The sequence below is a fragment of the Hylaeus volcanicus genome, chromosome 5 (assembly GCF_026283585.1).
Source record: "Hylaeus volcanicus isolate JK05 chromosome 5, UHH_iyHylVolc1.0_haploid, whole genome shotgun sequence".
In the NCBI taxonomy this organism is placed as follows: domain Eukaryota; kingdom Metazoa; phylum Arthropoda; class Insecta; order Hymenoptera; family Colletidae; genus Hylaeus; species Hylaeus volcanicus.
In genome coordinates, this window is record NC_071980.1 from 1,104,451 (window position 1) to 1,121,605 (window position 17,155).

Here is a 17,155-nt window from a genome sequence, read left to right on the forward strand (position 1 = left end):
GAGGTCTCGATAAAGGGTGGTTGGCGGATATAATAGATGACGGCGGGTCCACGGAGTCGAATCGTCGATGGGCCTGCTACGTCGGGAGCGAGCGGGAGGGGCCTTATCCGAAGGTATCGGGCCCTAGTTAAGCGGCCGGTGGAGCACTAGATCAACGACAACTTTCGGCTTTTTGGCTTTCATGTGTCCGATTGGGGGCCCCCATCTCGGGTCTTATAAGAGGCCGCGGTTACGAGCCGACGAAGCCTCTCCCGCCTAACAAATAGAAGACGCATGCACGATCGCTTCCCTCGTTTCTCCTCTGCTCCCTCCGTCTCGTCTCGTCTCGCGTCGTTTCTGCGTCCCGTTCGCTAGGGGCCCAGCTACGACCTCTCCCTTTTTCTCTCCTTTCCTCCTTTTCCTGTTCCTCTCCAGGACCACGAACGATCCCCAAAATTCGTTGCCCTCCCTCTTCGAGGATCGAAATGGAGAAAATCGAGCAAAGGCCACCGCTGGTCCCGATCGGGTCTCTCTCGAAGGGCAGAGGAAAGGACCGCAGCCCTTCGTTCTCCCACCCCGACGGGAGGACAGAGGGGGGCACCGTCACCAAGATAAAACGGCGTAGAAGGAATTTGGCGGAGGGCTGTAAATATTATAAAGTGACGCTACGCAGAATGCGGGAGCTCAAAGGTGCGCCTCGGAGGAGAGAGGACAATGCGAGCAACCGACGGAACCCCGAGGGGGCTTCCCCCACCCCCGCCGATGTGAATTACGTCCCGGAGAAATAACTCGCGCCACCGTTCGCGATGGGGAGTCCTTGGGACACCCTCGTGCCCTCGTCCTCCGTCCTTTCTCCTCTTTACCCTTTCTTGCCAGACCGACGAGTCGCGCGCGTTTTCGCGACGATTCACCGCCGACTCGACGTCTTCTACTCCGATTGGCGAACCGTCGATCTTCGGGGGTGGGCGGACGCTCGAGACGCTCGGGTTGAGTCGCCGTCTTGGGACACCGTAAACCAACTAGGTTCTTTGTAAATTCAGGAAATTATCGGAATTATTCTCACCTGTGTCTATTAACTTACTTCAATCATCTTCATCGTCACAAAAAGGACAAATCGGGATCGGTCTCGATCAGGGCGTGTCAAGCAACATCTCTCGAAGGGACATCGGGTAAACTTCAACATGGGGGGGGCTATCGCGAAATCTGGAAAAGAGGCAAGCCGCGCGAAACTCGCCAGGCTCGTTTCTTCCTGCAATAGAGACGCGCAAGGTCTCGACGCGAGTTGGCTCGCCTCTACTCGCGGCAACGGCTCCGTCACGGACGAAGGAAAAAATTTTTCCAGGCCGCGTGCTGGGTTTACGGACAGGTTGAGTCGAGGCGCGCACACGAGCGCGTCTTTTAAAAGCTTGGCAGTCAGCCGAGATTCAAAGGATCGTGTTGCAATACTCTTCCCTCCCAAGGCTTTTCGCGCGGCCGTGCAGGCGTCCCGTAGGCGTCGAGCGTGTTAAACGCATTCCACCTTAGAGGTTACGCGTTGCGAAATCGCCGCGAAGCGCGTGAGCGTCGCGTCTCGTTAGCCGCGATTCGCGCGTCCTTGCCTCAAGTTCACGTCCCGCTTCAGCGACGCGTCGCCTCCGATAACGAACGATGATAGCCATCTACCGCCCGACGGGCGTGGCGATTGAATATCGATATAGACAAGTTTGGTCTTAGGTCGATTCGAAAGACGCGTTTCAACTATTGCGTTTGCACTTTTGTTCGTGCCACTTAAACATGGCGGTAGCGAGTGTACGCGCAGGATCCAAAATCCTCTCGTCGAAAACAGGACGAACGGCATGGTTTCACTCCCAAGGTGTCGTCGACGGGCAGCGGCGCAATTTTTCCAGCGGTATGTAAATTTCGAATTCGGTAAAAAATTGTAGGATCTCTGACAGGAGACGGGAGTGGTCGTTTTCGAATGGCGTAATTTCCGCAACTCCCAGCATGTTCTATCGTCCACGATCGCGATGCGGCGTTTCTCTTTTTCTTCTCTTTCGAGAGAGAACCAAAATTCGGAATTATGCTCATCCGTGATCCCTCGTCGAACCACAATTTCGGCTGCAATTAATTACACGACGTTTTGGAAGGCTCGCCAGGAAGAATTTATATTCGCGGATCGGATGGCTCTCTCGCTACCGATCCTCCAGGGGAAAGAGAAAGACCGTCGAAGCTGGAACAACGGTAGAAACGGAATTTCAGCGCTGCTGGCATCAAGGTTGGTCTAGACACGCTCGAAATGTCACCTGTCGCGTTAAAAACAAAAGGCACCGACCGCCTAGGCGCCTCGGGATACGCGTACGCGTCTTGACGCCTCTCTGCTCGTCCTGCAGAAGTAGAGGAGGCGCTTCGTTTCGAACGAGGTCGGCCGCACGAGCTCCGGGGGAAAGTTCAATTTATGATACTCGGTTTAGGAAGAACGGCCTGCCTCGGAATCCCACCGATAATCGCCGTCGACGTGGACGAAAGGTCGTCTCCGAGTATCCGTTGGACCTACTTGCAGCGAACGGCCAATTTTAGGCAATATCTCTTCTCTCCGACCAGTTAGTCGAGCCGTCCGGATGATTTCCATCCTCGCGAAGCTTAATCTCGTGTCATGGATCTGCGGGACGTTAAATATTCCCTCGTTTCGCTAGCCTCGAATACCGTTGCGAAGACGTTCGTCAGAGGCCGCTACGGAGACTTCTCAAGGCTCCGTTTCGGTCTCTCCACGGCCAAATCGATCACTTTCCTCGCTCGAGGTCGGGCATTTCGGTGAAACCGACGTACACGCGTTGTTGGTCATTTGAAATTTGGGTTTCTACCGAGGGGGTCTACCGGATTTCTCTTTTCCTTTGTTTAATTTCGTCGAGAAGCATTCGACTACGAAACGATTCACTCAATTTCCTTTATATATTCGACGACGGAGATTCGTCTCGACCCGTTCAACGAGAGGCGCCATGAAAATCGACACTCGGAGAGCCGCGCCTAAAACGGTAAATCGGTGACGACCGTTTCCTGACGTTAAGCAACGATTGAATTGCCACGGACAGCATTGCGGTTGCAAATTGCGGCTCAAGAACGATTTCCAATCGCTCGTCTCCAACTGGGAAGACCACTTACGGCGTCTTAACGGCGGTCGTGTGTCTCTTAACCTCAGAAACGAATCTGCTGTGACCGCACGGGTATTAATCGCGAAACGCTACTCTCCTACGAGTCATTTCGCCATAAACGCGAGTCTCTGCTTAGGTCGTTCGAAAACGTGATCCGTTTGGTATTTCCTCCGTATTTCAAATCTTAAAATGTACTAAATTAAACAGCATCCAACGCGACTTTAAACACCTCGAAATAACAACGGAGAAAACAACGAGGACACCGACGATGTGTTCTCCTTCCTGCTCGTTTCCTTGTTCGTCGTATTAAAACTTTGAATTCCCCTTACATCGCCGCTGCGAAAAAGAACAAAGCTGAATCCGTACCTGCTGCGATTCGACGTGGAACGATTGGTAAGAGGCACGGAATCGTTCCTATCTTCGCGAGGTGGTCGAGCTCCGTGGAAACGTCCAACGAGCAGTCGAAGCCAACCAAGCGACTTCTACTTATTGCGTAATTCCGCAGTGACGAAGGCGAGCGGGATCGCGGCTCTAGAACATTTATATATATATTTTCTTTTTTATACACGTACATAAACGTACATAAACACGTGTAACACGACGTTGACTGTACCGAACGAACCGATGGACGGCCGTGTGTAGTCGCACACAGGAAGACGTGTACGCGCAGATTCTACGCATGCGTACAAACAACCGGGAGCTTTTTTTCCTTTTCGCTGATCGTTTTCCTTTTGCCGCTAAACGAGTCTTTTCGATCGGCGTCTTTTTCGCGAAATTCCACGGGTTCGCGTCGAGACGAGGCGATTTTGCGCCGCTGGAAATTTCCAACGAGCTCGATCGCTGCGCAGTGCATCGAGGCAGCGCTATATCGAGCGGATGCCGATTGAACGACGACTAGGACACCTTCTTGCGACTAATGTGGTTTACAGGTGAAAAGTGTCTGCGTACGATGCTTCTGGCAAAATGCATACATTTCGGTTAGTCGACGGTGTCTGACGGGCAAGCGACGCAGACGACGCGCGCATTATGGAACAAGTATCCGTTCATCGGGACGCGTTAATTAATAACATCGAGAGTCAGGGCTAAGCGTGGAGCCACGGTGTGCATCGCGACATACGCAAGTGGGCACCGCGCCGTTTTCTCGAGCGGATGCCGTATCACCGCAACGCTTCGCGCCAGGCGTAAATTATCGTCGGCTGGCACGACCTCAAGACTCGCACTCGGATGAGAGTAGGCAGTAGCCGGACGATCGAGCCACGATCGAGATAACGGGGCTTAAACGTACCTAAGACGTTTCGTCTACCACGACGCACCAAAGTGGAGCTCAAGACCGGATCTCTGTGCAGGGGTTAACTCCGCATCGGGTTCTTTCGATACCTTCGCTCGATACCGATGAAATTGCTTTTAAAACCTGCTATTTTGTCTCGGAAACCTCGTCTCCACGCTTTCGTTAGATCCTCCTAAAAACGTCTCCCCTTTTTAGTCTTTAGTACTGGGATACCTAGCTCTATTGCTTCTATCGCTTTCCTAACAATTGCCACCCTAACAATTCTCTGTCAATTGCATCGGCATTGATCCTGACTTTAGAACGTGCGCTAAACAGTCACGAACTAGATTTTCACGGCGATACCGCGTCAGTCTCTCGAGCAATGATCGTTACGGCACCCGGCGATTGTAATGCGTCATGTATCGCAGGGCGTGTCCTTCGTACGCGAACAAACTAAACGAAATAACACGGCGACAAAGCGAAATGTACCGTTTCGCGTTCGCGCGAACGTCACCGTCGAAATGGCGAGAGCGGATCGTTGGCAAGAGGAGGAAACGAAAACTGTGTTTTCTGCGTCTCGGCGTCGCTTTTACACTCGTTGGAAGGTGAACTACATATTATTCCGTCGTGGACCCAGAAACTGGCGAAAAAAAAATAGAGCGAAAAAAAGGACGCGAGAGTCACAGATTCGAAGGTATCGGAGTGTCTAAAACCGGTACGAGCAGCGACGGAGAGTGGTATCGCGTATCGAGGAGGGCAGGTAACAACGGGGGAGGGGCGAGAGGAGGTTAGCGAAAAAAAGGAGGAGAAAAAATGAAACCTGAATTTTCGATCGGCGATCGTCGTAGATCGAGATAAAGCAGAGGTAAACGGAAGCCAGGCGACACTGGTTCGTGGCCAGGCTTTCGGCCGGAGCCGTTAAGAGTTGGGAGCGGCTCCGTGACAGAACTGGTCTTAGAACTGGCGGACCTCTGAGACCTTCCTCGAGGGCTATCGCGCAACGTGGTTCTCGCTGCTCCGCATACGTTCGCGATATCGTTTGACCCTTTACGCTAGGTGTCACCTCCGAACGGACATGGGAAGTCTTGCGAACTCCGTTAGCGATGTACACTCCTAATTGGTACGGTACGTCGATGCATGTTGAAAATTTACAACGTCGATATATCGTTGGATGTTTCGAATATGGCCTTGCCTCTGCGCGAAATTAGTCCTTGGTGCCACCCACTCTGCCTTTCTCGGTTCCTCTTCCTCCTGCTCTCCTTCCTCGGTGACAACGATAATAAATGTTTCTTTTGCCTCGCACCGGTGTAAATTATGCAAAAGTTAACGCGTCGCGGCGAGTTCTAGGTTGACCAGGCTAGTTGCAAAACCGTCTATGCCTCTTTTTCAAGAATTTATGAAGCCTCGCTCTATGGGAGCTGCGGCACCAGCCGTGGCGCGGTTTTACGATGATCGTAAACTTTTAACTATATTCGAAACAATAATCGGGGATACGACGGAATTAATTGCGCCTCTACGTGCACGATCGAATGACGTTTCGTTCGGGTGAAAAAAGGGGTGGGAAAAAACGGTAGGGATCGGGCGCAAAGAACAATTACGCAACGTGTCGATCGAATGACTTTACTCTTCACCCCTGTGTGCCCGCATTTATGTTCTTTTTAAATGCAAATCAATTTGTTTCGACATAAATATAATGCATTCCAATAAAAAATATTATACGCACGGCAAATATGTAACGCGCAATGATATATATGATACTAAATAAAGGTAGCTGTTGATTACTTGTCAGGTGATATCTTCGATCGAATAAATTCCAGGGAAACATGCGGGAGATTTTACTGCCCATAGTTATTTTCACGTTCGATTATTAAAATATCGTTTGCGAGATTCGTGGGAAACAATCGAGAATTAAATGTCGGATATTTTATCCGCATTTATTTATTTAAAATGGACGAGGTCTCGAAAGTCTCTGAGAAAAGTTCTCGGACGACCCGCGGTAATTGATCCACCGACCAAAACCGAAACCGATTTCGGATTCCTCGAATCAATTTTAGTCGATCATATCCCTGATCGGTCAGTTTAAATGAACTCGTCCAACGGAGAGGGTGCCGCAGGTATTTACGCGCGCCGCTCTGCGCCGCACGAAAGCCACAAGGTCGAGCCGCATTAATAAAACAAACACAATGTACGACGCAATTCTGCATACAAGTAGGCTGTCCGTCCCCGAGGCGACGGTTTCCACGTACGATCGACAGCTACTATCTCGAGAACGCTGGACACGCCGTTCGTTCGAGCATCGTCTCTATCCTCTGCGTGGCCGCGTGCCTTTTAGGCACGGTGGGGAACCTTTTGGCATTGGAAGGCCGCGTGTCGCTTCACGGATTCCTCGAACCCTGTTTCAATCGCTACAACGATGCATCCCACAGCAATGTAGCCCGAAAATTGTTAGTACACATCGAAATATATGTACGTCTATACCGTAACCATTGCATTTTGGAAATGTCCCTTCGATTCCTTTTGTTAAACGTAAGGCAAATTGATCGAAACCATCGACGTCCTGCGTTATACGGACCGAATCGTCGTTAACCTCAGGTAATCGCGTCGCAGATTAAAATTACATTTCGCGTAACGCGCGCACGTCCCATCGCGTCGAGCTACCGGTTCCAATTAGCGCGACGATTTTTGCGCGAGCATCCGGTAGCTTCGAGTCGTTCCGAGATCCATTTATAGGAGATGCCACACCGCGTTATTATCCAATGCATTCGTAATGGGCGCTCTCTCGCTCTTTGCTCTCGCCGGTCGAGTCCTCTAATGAATGGCTCGAACGCGAGACGTTCGTGAGACGCGTGGAGATCCTCCTCTGTCCTTTATGTCCGATGTCCTCCGACGCCCAGCCGTCATCGCTCCGATTCTATTACTTCGTCGCCAGTGTTGCGAATGAAATGTAAAACGAATCAGCCAGAGAATGTTCGTAATAAACGAATCTACAGGTGTCAAGTTCTTCGAAGAAGCGAATAAAGCGGCACTTGATTTTGGAGCAGCGTAAACCGGTGACAGTCACGCGCATGATTTCGCAGCAGTAACGGAGTCGGCTGTCGGTGTTTCCGCGAGGTCGACGCTGTCGAGTGTTCGTTGACACTTGCCCTCGGTAGCCGCTTGCGTACACTGCGAAATCGCGCGAGGACAAGAGCCGCTTAATTCAAAACGCGTATCGCGAAAAGTCACGAACACGCGTGTGTACCTACACCGGGTTCCTGCGTTCACGTACCTGCTCCCTTCGTCGCGACGCACGCCTCTGGCCGCTCGAGCGCGCTTAGCCGCGTCTAGATATACCGGAAAATCCGGTATGTGACACGGCCTGCCCTTCCCGTTTCGTAAAGCGTCTTTTTTTCGTCCTGCTCGTCCTTTCAAACCGCGACAGACGCCAACATAAGCGAACCAGTTTCACCGGGCGTAACGTACCGCCGCGTGGATAGAATCCCGCGGAAATCGTCGTGCGTTTCTTGGACGCGGAAACGCCAACGGGATCGCGCGAATCTGGTTTCTTCGGAGATCGGATGAGTCGTTTAAAAATATGCTAACGAATGTTACCGAAGTGAATCCAGCGTTGCCCCGAGTTTTTTTTTCAAGCAGACCTTACGGACTTTCGCGCTCGTTTCGCGAAGATTCCCGAGGCTATCCGGCGTGAAAAACAACGGCGAATGATTTGCATTTTCGCGAACGGAACACGATGCTCGTTTAACCCCGGCTCGGACGCGCGACGAAGAAAATATCGTGCGAGCGTTGTAAACACAGGTAGGAAAAAAGGATATCATAAATTACGTTCCCGTGGCCAGATAACAGGATTATGATCCGTGGAAGTCGCGGCTGGAACGGGGAACGATCGAACAACGCTCGATGCGGGTGTGCAAATGTGTTTTTATCGTTGTTCTCGTATCGCTGACGGTTTTCAGCGGTCCCTCAGTCGTCGATCTCGAAAATGTCCATCGATTGACTTTGGATCGTTCCTCTTCGATTTTTCTCGCGTTTCTTTCGGTTTTTCTTTTTTACTTTATTTTTTCTCTCCCGTCGAGGTGCTACGCGACACAGGTTGCGCTTGACTCGCGACACGATTACCATACGATCTGCATATCCTCGCGGTCCCCCTTCTCCTCACCCTACCGACGACTACTTCCCGTAGCTGCAAATAGCATTGCGCCGTGTCACCGATCAGAACGTAACGTTGCCGATTACTACTTTGACTCGATTTTTTTTTAAAACACACGGGTCTCGACCGGCCTTCGACCACAGTTACGACTCGCACCATATATTTTTTAAAGAGAATTGAAAATGTGTCGCGCGTAAGAAACGTATAAAAATTTATTTATCTAATTAAGTCGTCTGGAAATGCCGCGTGCATCGAACGACACATAAACGATAGTCCGGGACGGGTGCTCTGATAATCGCTCGCTGGTTAGCGATATTCGACGCTCAAACGGTATAATTATGTACCAGTTAACGTTGCATCTAATAGCAGCAATCGTACCGAGAAATACGAGCCTTGAGAGCGAGGCACGCGTATTACACGGTAACATAATAATCTATAGCTGTACTCGCGAGCATTTAAGCTTGAAAATTGCACCTCTGCGACTATATGAATCTATTGCGTGCTAGCATTGACAAGATCGGATATTCGCTATAAAACGCACCGCTGGTTGTCATCGATTCCTCGAAACTTGGTAGTCGTACGACGATTCCAAGTTTCGCGTCGATACGTCTCTCCGTTTACGGTTTGTATCTCTCGTATGCCACAAAGTGAACGGTGCCTTGCGATATTTAAGCGGGTATGCGTGCGCGATATGTGAGCTACCGGTGAACGCAGGTGTCAGAGGGCCCAGTGAGCGCGTACACGCGTTGTACACGCGAAGCACACCCGACGCTAGCGATGGGTCTAATACCGTGTCGATATTATCGACGACAAATAATAAAGTATCATTTTACATCAAATCCTTTGCATACAACGCGTAGTTGGTGTACCAAATGCCTCGTTGTGTCGAGGAAACAGTAATTGTTCGACAAGAGCTCGCGACTCGGGTTCTAAACGAATAGTTGCTTAAGAAATTCTCGACTATTTTAGACATTAACGCGGTAAAAACTGACTAAAAATTTGCGTTTCAGTTTTCCCTGTAATCCATTATTTTTCACTTTTGTTAAATAATAATCAGTCTCTATCGGGGAAAAACGCACAATGCATGGATCTACTCGACCCGCGCGTGCCTACTTCAGCGTTAATTACTTTGCTAACGAACTGCTTGAACATCATCAATATGTATCTTGTCAGTCCCATTACTACCCAACGCTGAACGCTTGTTTCTGTCATCGAGGTCTCCTTCGAGCTGAACTCGTTTTGCCACGATAAAAAAATAGAGAAAAAAAAATATGTCGTTTGAATTTATGCACTATTTTGTACGCGGCGGTCAAAGGTCCTCCAGGTACAAAACGCCAAGTACGCGCATTAGCCAGACCGGTCGCGATAATTCGCTGCTCGTTTCGATCGTTATCGTTATTATCCTTTTTCTTACCTGAGCAGCTTAGCTCTAGATATCACCTCGATGGCCTGAATAGTTATACGTAATGTGCTAGTCAATCTATGCGACAAAATGTGTGTTACGTTTTTGACTTACGCGATTCAGTCTCTCCCGTATTAAAGAGAATAATTAGTACCATGCGAGGTATCGATTAAATATCCTATTATTTATCCAGAGTCGCAGCTTCGTAAGATGCACGGTGGATCCGCCCTTGATCCAACGATGAAAAGTGTAAAGATGGTTTTTGCCTCAGGTAGCCCTCGGTTCGATTCACCGTTTCGTTACCGTCTCGTCGGCAAGGCGGCTGATCCAATTCTGGCCATCGAGTTGCAACTCGAACGGGGTATTAACGAAACGCAAGGTCGAGGCACGCGTTTCACCTGCTCGAGTTATTGACTATCTACGTTCTCATCTTCCCCAAGCGTGGCGCTTCTTGCACGCGTTCTCGGCTAATTAGACCTCGTTCCGAAATATTGTATCGGTCACGCATGATCCTTTGCCACGTTCCGGTGGTTACACACACGTTTACACGGATATTCGTTCGGTTCCTTCGTCGGACGTTGCACCTGGCGCTCAGGACGCCGCTCTTTAACCCTAAAAAGTTGGCCATGGAAACGCAGCTTTCCATCAAAACTCGAGAAATGCGGAGTTTGTATAGGTCGATAGCGATGCCTTGTTTTGATCGCGTTTGAGAAACGAAAGCTGTCCATTTTCGGAAATTAATCCTCGTTTAGAGCACGTAGCAACCATACACCGTTGAATAAATTTCATTTTGCCGGATACTATTAGTGATTTCGAGCGCCGTGGTGCTGTCCCTTCGCGATTGCTGTTCGGGGACGGTTGGAACGACCAAACTTTTCCAACATTTTAAGTCAGGTGGAGACGTGGTTCCTCGGCGTCGAGCGAGAATCCCGTGGAACGTCTGTTTTCGATGTCTCGAAGAACGCTTAGACAAACTTCTCTCATCTCCCTACCCCCTTAATTGATACATGGGTTTTCGTTTCAAATTCGGGGTTCGTTTAAAGCGCTCGACGGAGGAACTTTTATGATTTTGGCGGAGGAAACTCCAAAGGTCCCGAGAGGTCAGCTCGATTCCGATTCTCGTTCGACGATCGCTGGAAACGAGCCAAGTTTTCGATCCGTGGGAGCGTAAAATTAGTGGAATCTTAGCAGCTGGCAGTAAATCTCGCAAGAAAGTCGATCTCGCTGATCCTGATTGGTCGGACAACGTCGACGGGCAGGCTCGATAGCGAGGTTTGCTTAATTTTCTAGAAACGACCGGCTGTGACGCGAGTTATTGGCCACGTATCGCCGCGAACCGTCCGTCGTATGAAAAACGATCGTTAATCGCGACGGTGCGAGCCGGCTCGACCTTTCAACTCGTTGCGTTGACGGCGTTCGCTTCCTACCAGGGAGAAATTAACTCCGAGGGGCTAACCTTGTCAAAATGTATCATCGGAGCTAACGCCTGGGACACCCGACAGGAATGATGGAGATCGGATAAGAATGACGCTTAGACGTTTAATCGATCGAGATGTCATACGTATCGGTTTTTACTCGTTCAGCGTGGACTGTAATTCATTCGGTAATTCAGATTCTAATTTGTATCCAACGATAAATATTCAAGCGAAAAATTCGTTAGACTTTACGGACCAAGAGGTATATTTCGCGTTGTTTAGAGGCAACTTCTGTAGGCGAAGGAACATCGCAAAGATCTTTGACTTCCTCGGTCGATCCTTCCGCGGATAATTTGAACGAATGGTTCGCAGGTGGTTGCTGATCGACCTACGCGGTGATCCGGTTGAGTTAGTCAGTACGAAGAGTTTTGCCGTGGTTGGAGCGAGCCTAGAGGCTGTCAAGGATGGCCGCCAACCATGCGAGTTACGCAGCACGTGTCGCAACTTCCATCCGACTACATCATCGGTGCGCACACCTCGCGGCTTAACACGTTATCACGCTAAATATTTCTGGACACCGAGTACGTATAATTTCAGGAAGCGATTAGCTGTGCTCTATCGTGTACCTTATGTACACCAATGGAAGCTACGAAGAAAAAATCTACTTCAAAGTAAGGCACACATATTACGCATTTTTTCTCCTGGAGCGGTCGTGGCTTTTACCGGAGAAAACAAGGAAACTATTGAAAACGTCAACAAAGCTGTAACTTAATATGCATAAGTACGTAGTCTACGCGTCACTTGTCTATTTGTTGCACGTCTTAATTTATAATATACTCGTTTTGCGTTGAGGATGACCACGAACCGAGGGTCGAAGCGCCATACGCGTTAAAAACAAATGTTTCAAGCCTCCCTTGTTAGTCTTAAACGAGAATCTCGCGAAACAGGTAGATTATTTATCATCGCGACAGGTACGATTCATGCCACGTGAACTCGAGTAGCGGAATAAAGTCCACCCGAGAATAGAGACGGAAGGAAGGTTGACCACTCGACTTTGGTTCTCGAGTCGCAGCGGTTCGACGATTTCACGACCGCGAGGTTATAACCCGCGAAGTACCGACACGAAAGTTTTTCTTTTTCTTCGTCAACAGCGTGTACGTGTAGTCAAGGATGTCCAGCGCGGTGCAAGTCGTCGTCACGTGTCGCAACAACGTTCATCCGACGACGTCATCGGCGTCCACGAGAAACGCCTTAACGAGCGCTCGCGGACTCGTGTCGGCTTGAGCTGACGTCGGATTCAAAATTTTATTCGAATAATAAGCGACCAAGAGTCGCTTCAGACTAAGAAATCAAACGGGAGGAAATATCGTGACTCGAGTTCGAGTTCGACGAGCGATCGCTGCAGCGATTTTCGTGGATCTCCGGGAAGATTGAGATTCGTGGGGCTGTTAGTCGATTCGCGGCAGGTCGTCGGGCCAAAACGATGTGAAATCACGCGAAACGCGAAGAGGAAGAAGTAGAAGAAGAAGAACAGGGCACCTCGGAATTCAAGCTTACGAAACGTTGATGAGGAAACGTGCCAGGGACGAAGGAGCGAAGGGAAAGACTCAATCTTCGGATTCCGCCGGACGACTAGAGGGAACGAATGCCTGGAAGGCCGACGACATTTCGAGCTGTCGTTACATCATCGACAGAACCAGATCGTCGTAGACGCTGGAGCTTTTTCACTTTCGTGGATCGAATATGTTCGTACGTATATTTGTGAAAATTCGGCCTCTTTCGTAGGGACGAATAGGGAATATCGATTGTACGTTTGTTAGAAGATTATTCGTTCGGGAAATGACTGGTTGCTCGTCTGAAATGTAGCGGTACACCGTCATGCATAAACCACATTGCGATGAACATCTAATGAAGCTTCATTCAATAATTCATACAATCGGTTACTCAAGACATTGACATAAGATTGACTTGTTAATCTTCCATTAAGGAAAACGAGGAGTTATCGAACCTTGCGTACATACAGTTTAATAGAATCACTGTTACATTAGCTCCGTTTATGGTCATGAATTGTTAAAGTACGAGATCTAAAAAATTCAATGGGTGAAAGTTAGAGTTTCAAGCTATGCAAACTAAAACAGTGTAGTTTGTTACAAGTATTGGCTATAAAAAACTATTTTAAATTGTCCATTATATTAGACACGAATGATTACAGTGCAGGCATATAATTCATCAGGTCATTAGCGTACCGATTATTACTATATATTTTCCGATCAGCTATGATGATCCTTCGATGATAATAAGAAAAGCAATGGTTATATAAAATAGGCCTCCTCGAACCTTTTAATTTTTTCCTGTAAGCTTTTTTTGTGTCTACGATAGTTCAGGCATCATCGCTCTGTAACAGTTTAGCTGCCTCACCCTGTACATTTCCACGATCAAACTATAAAAATAACACGTTTAAAATCAGCCAATGAAGCTCGCCATATATAGATCGAGAAAACGTTCTAAATACATTGCTTGGGCGGTCCAGGAGCATCTATCGATCTATAAATTAAATAAAATGATCGTTCACGGTCGAGAATAACGAACGACGCCGCCAACGCGATTCGATTCGATCGATCGAAAAACACGGTAGCTCCGACCAAGTCGTACGCGAAGCGATTCCGTAGCAATCGTTTGATTAACGATCAACCAAAGCGATCCATAAATAAAGTCCTCGCGCGAGCGCGCAACGTTACGTGACCGTGTCACGTGCGAATTGCGCATCGAGATACAAGCACGGTTAAATAATGAATTTCTCGGAAGCCACGGATAAAAAGGAAAGATCGAGATATGTTTCGTGAATCGATGGCTCTAGTTCTCGAAGACGGTGTTAGCAGCGCGAGCGCAAGATAATCTCGAGTATTCGCCGCGTTAACACGCGCTACAGGTCAGCTGTACTTTCGTTCTTAGTTCAGCGAGTGTGTATCATGCTTTCTTGCTTTATGGGTCAGACTCGCGGGTCCAAATCGCGATCCGGCTTCGCGTTCAGGTCCTCGTGCTAATTTGAACCCATCCACGGACGAAACGACGAATGGGCGCCCAAGAACTGATTATTAGTACCAGTTACCACTAGTACGGTAACTGTTCCTGTTCTAACGAATTCCCATGAGTAGACCAAAACTGAAAATGGAGAAACTAGCCCTTTACTATATGTCTTTTCATCGAGGCAAGAAGTTCTGACGATGCAGAATACAACACCAGGGGACGAACCCCGAGATAGGGCTGTTTGTTGGCACGTACGATCACTGACCATCATCGGAGTATCCACGACGATCCTACAGCGCGAAAAGGCGACGACGGTCGGTCGTTCTCGCGACCGACGGTGGCACACGGCCACGTTCGCTGGCTAGGGCTTAATCGACTGGGGATTAATTATTTATGAGGCGTGTTTCATTCATTCATTAAAGCGCGGTCCCGAGATCATTATGAAGTGATAATGTCTTAATTAACGATGGTTAATGAATACCTATCGCGAGATCACTTCGCTTTATAATGCGACCGATCGCCGGCCTCTAAACGGCGAATTAACCCGCGGTTAATAAACGAACCGAAGAAGCACGTGCTTCTCGTACAGGTTACGACGAAGACCCGCATATTTCCCGAACGAGCTCTTCGTGGTTAACGCGTTTACCTCCGGGTACCAATCGCGCAATCTCTTGCAACCTGTCTGCCTCCGCTGCTACCTTCTCTTATTCTTGCCCTGCCGTTTGGTCCCCCTTCCCTCGCGGAGGACCCGACCTGCCCCCTCCAATTTCAACGTGCTTTTGCAGCATGGTAGCAGACCCCTGATGGGATGGGTGTATCATTAGTTCTGTGTAGATACCCAATAATTTTAGGGATATCTGTTATACTGTCTCAACCTTGCTGGAGACAGGGATGAAAAATAGACTTTTATCTTCCGCGAAATAAAAGGAGTACCTAGCTTTGTTTACATACGTGCGTAACCGTCGATTTACGCGTTTTTATTTCATCCTATATTCCGTATTTGAAAATGGGAAGGTTCGATTTTTACGAATGTTCTCGTAAGCGTAAAAGGAAGCACGCTGGATGATTCTCGTTATTTAAATGGCGGCCTGGCGAGGCGAACTCGAACGCTGCCGCATACGTTCCGCGCAGAACCAGTCGTACGCGTTTGACTAAAATGGTATCGCAAAGCACTTCATTAATTACTTCCAGCTTCTTTACCCGCGAGTGGTATTAGTTATTTCGACGTGCTAGATCCGTGTTTATACGAAGCTTACGGCCTACTCGAGCGATAATTAATAGCGTCGGACGGGAATGAAATCATCGTAACGTGCCGTGACTGATTGCGTTAGGGTTACCGGGTACCGAACCATCGCCAGTCGAAGCCACCACGGGTATGCAAGATTGATATTGGCTGCGCATGGGCTCGCTGGATTAGGAATGATGTTCGTTGCCCTGCCACCGGTATACGTACTAATTACACCGTCTGGTAATTAATACAAAAGACGGATTGAATTTTACGAAACCTAGGCAATTAACGCCATTCAAGTATCTTCTTGCCTCGCGTAACTATCGAACGTGTCGTGTGTTCGTCCATATCTCATACGATATCGTCTGCGAATCATCCGCTTCGCGTATCGAAATTCGCGGCACGCTATCCTAATTGCGAACAAATTCGCGTTACGGGGCCGCGTGATCGCGAACGAGCACCTCGAATTCAATAACGAGTCGATCGAGGAAGAAAAAGGTAATCCGGAAGGTTGTCGTCGGATTGCGTAACACACTGTTAGGAACGGTTCGATGGAAAGGAGAAGAAAACATTGAAAAAATGCCGAAAGTATGTCAGAACGGGAGACCTACTAAATAGGGGCCGATCCACGCAAGGGATCGCCAGTCAGAGATTCGCCCTCTTTCTCTTTCAATCCGCCTCGTCGATAATTCTATTATGTACGGTTTAATGTACAATTAACCGATCACTTAGGGCCTGACGTTACGCCGAGTCACGATGTCTTATTAACTCTCTACCACGGAGCAGTCTCTCCTCGACCACGCACGGGGGCAACAGGAGCAACTTTAAACCGGAGCGGTCCGAGCCAAGCCGAGGCGAGGCGAGCCACTTACCTCTATTAGACTCACTCGTCCCCGCTTAACGATCCGCTTCTGCTTCGATTCGCGATTTCGAGGATAAACGCGCGCCGCTCTGCTCACGATTTACGATTTGTTGCCTCGTATAAGACGCCTATTTGCTTCACCACTGTAACGCGCTGGTCCGAACCGATTGGGAAGTAGGCGAGACCTTTGATAAGCGGCCCTGAAATTCAAATTGTAGCTCTGATTCTTTCTTTTATTCTTATGTTTCGTTTAAAAACGCACTCCCAGCGTCCATCCATAATGCATAATGTTAAAAAGTTGCCAAGCTATCTTTTCTAGATACCAACCGACAGTTACATTATAATTATTGTAATTAATGAGATATTTCCATTTATTTGAATACATAAATAAATAAATAAATTAACTGTGACGCGACTACGTAACGTTTCTGCGGTCAATGTAGATGACCCTCTTCAGGAACCAAATACAACCAGTACAATGCAACCAAACTTCTACCGTCACTTCCACTTTCATCTCCGGCGCAAGTTACTTGTGAATTAGTTGTAAGTCATTCGATCTTTATTCCATGCCTTGAGTCATCCACCTACCAGGCAACATATAAATAATCGCATTCAAATGTAAATTACGCACATAAATATTAAACGTCCATTTTGTCGAACAATTCCGTCGTAGAAAACTCGACGCATCAAACTCTGGTAT

The 17,155-nt window shown here is 48.5% G+C and overlaps 1 long non-coding RNA gene across 1 annotated transcript; it reads left to right on the top strand.

Annotated features, from left to right (window-relative positions):
- The first annotated feature begins 1,753 nt into the window (after nucleotides 1-1,753).
- Nucleotides 1,754-16,891, top strand: LOC128877469 (uncharacterized). The gene is made up of 3 exons (XR_008457248.1): nucleotides 1,754-1,867; nucleotides 11,711-13,087; nucleotides 16,326-16,891. It is a non-coding gene; the product is annotated as an uncharacterized LOC128877469 (long non-coding RNA).
- The last annotated feature ends 264 nt before the right edge of the window (nucleotides 16,892-17,155 follow it).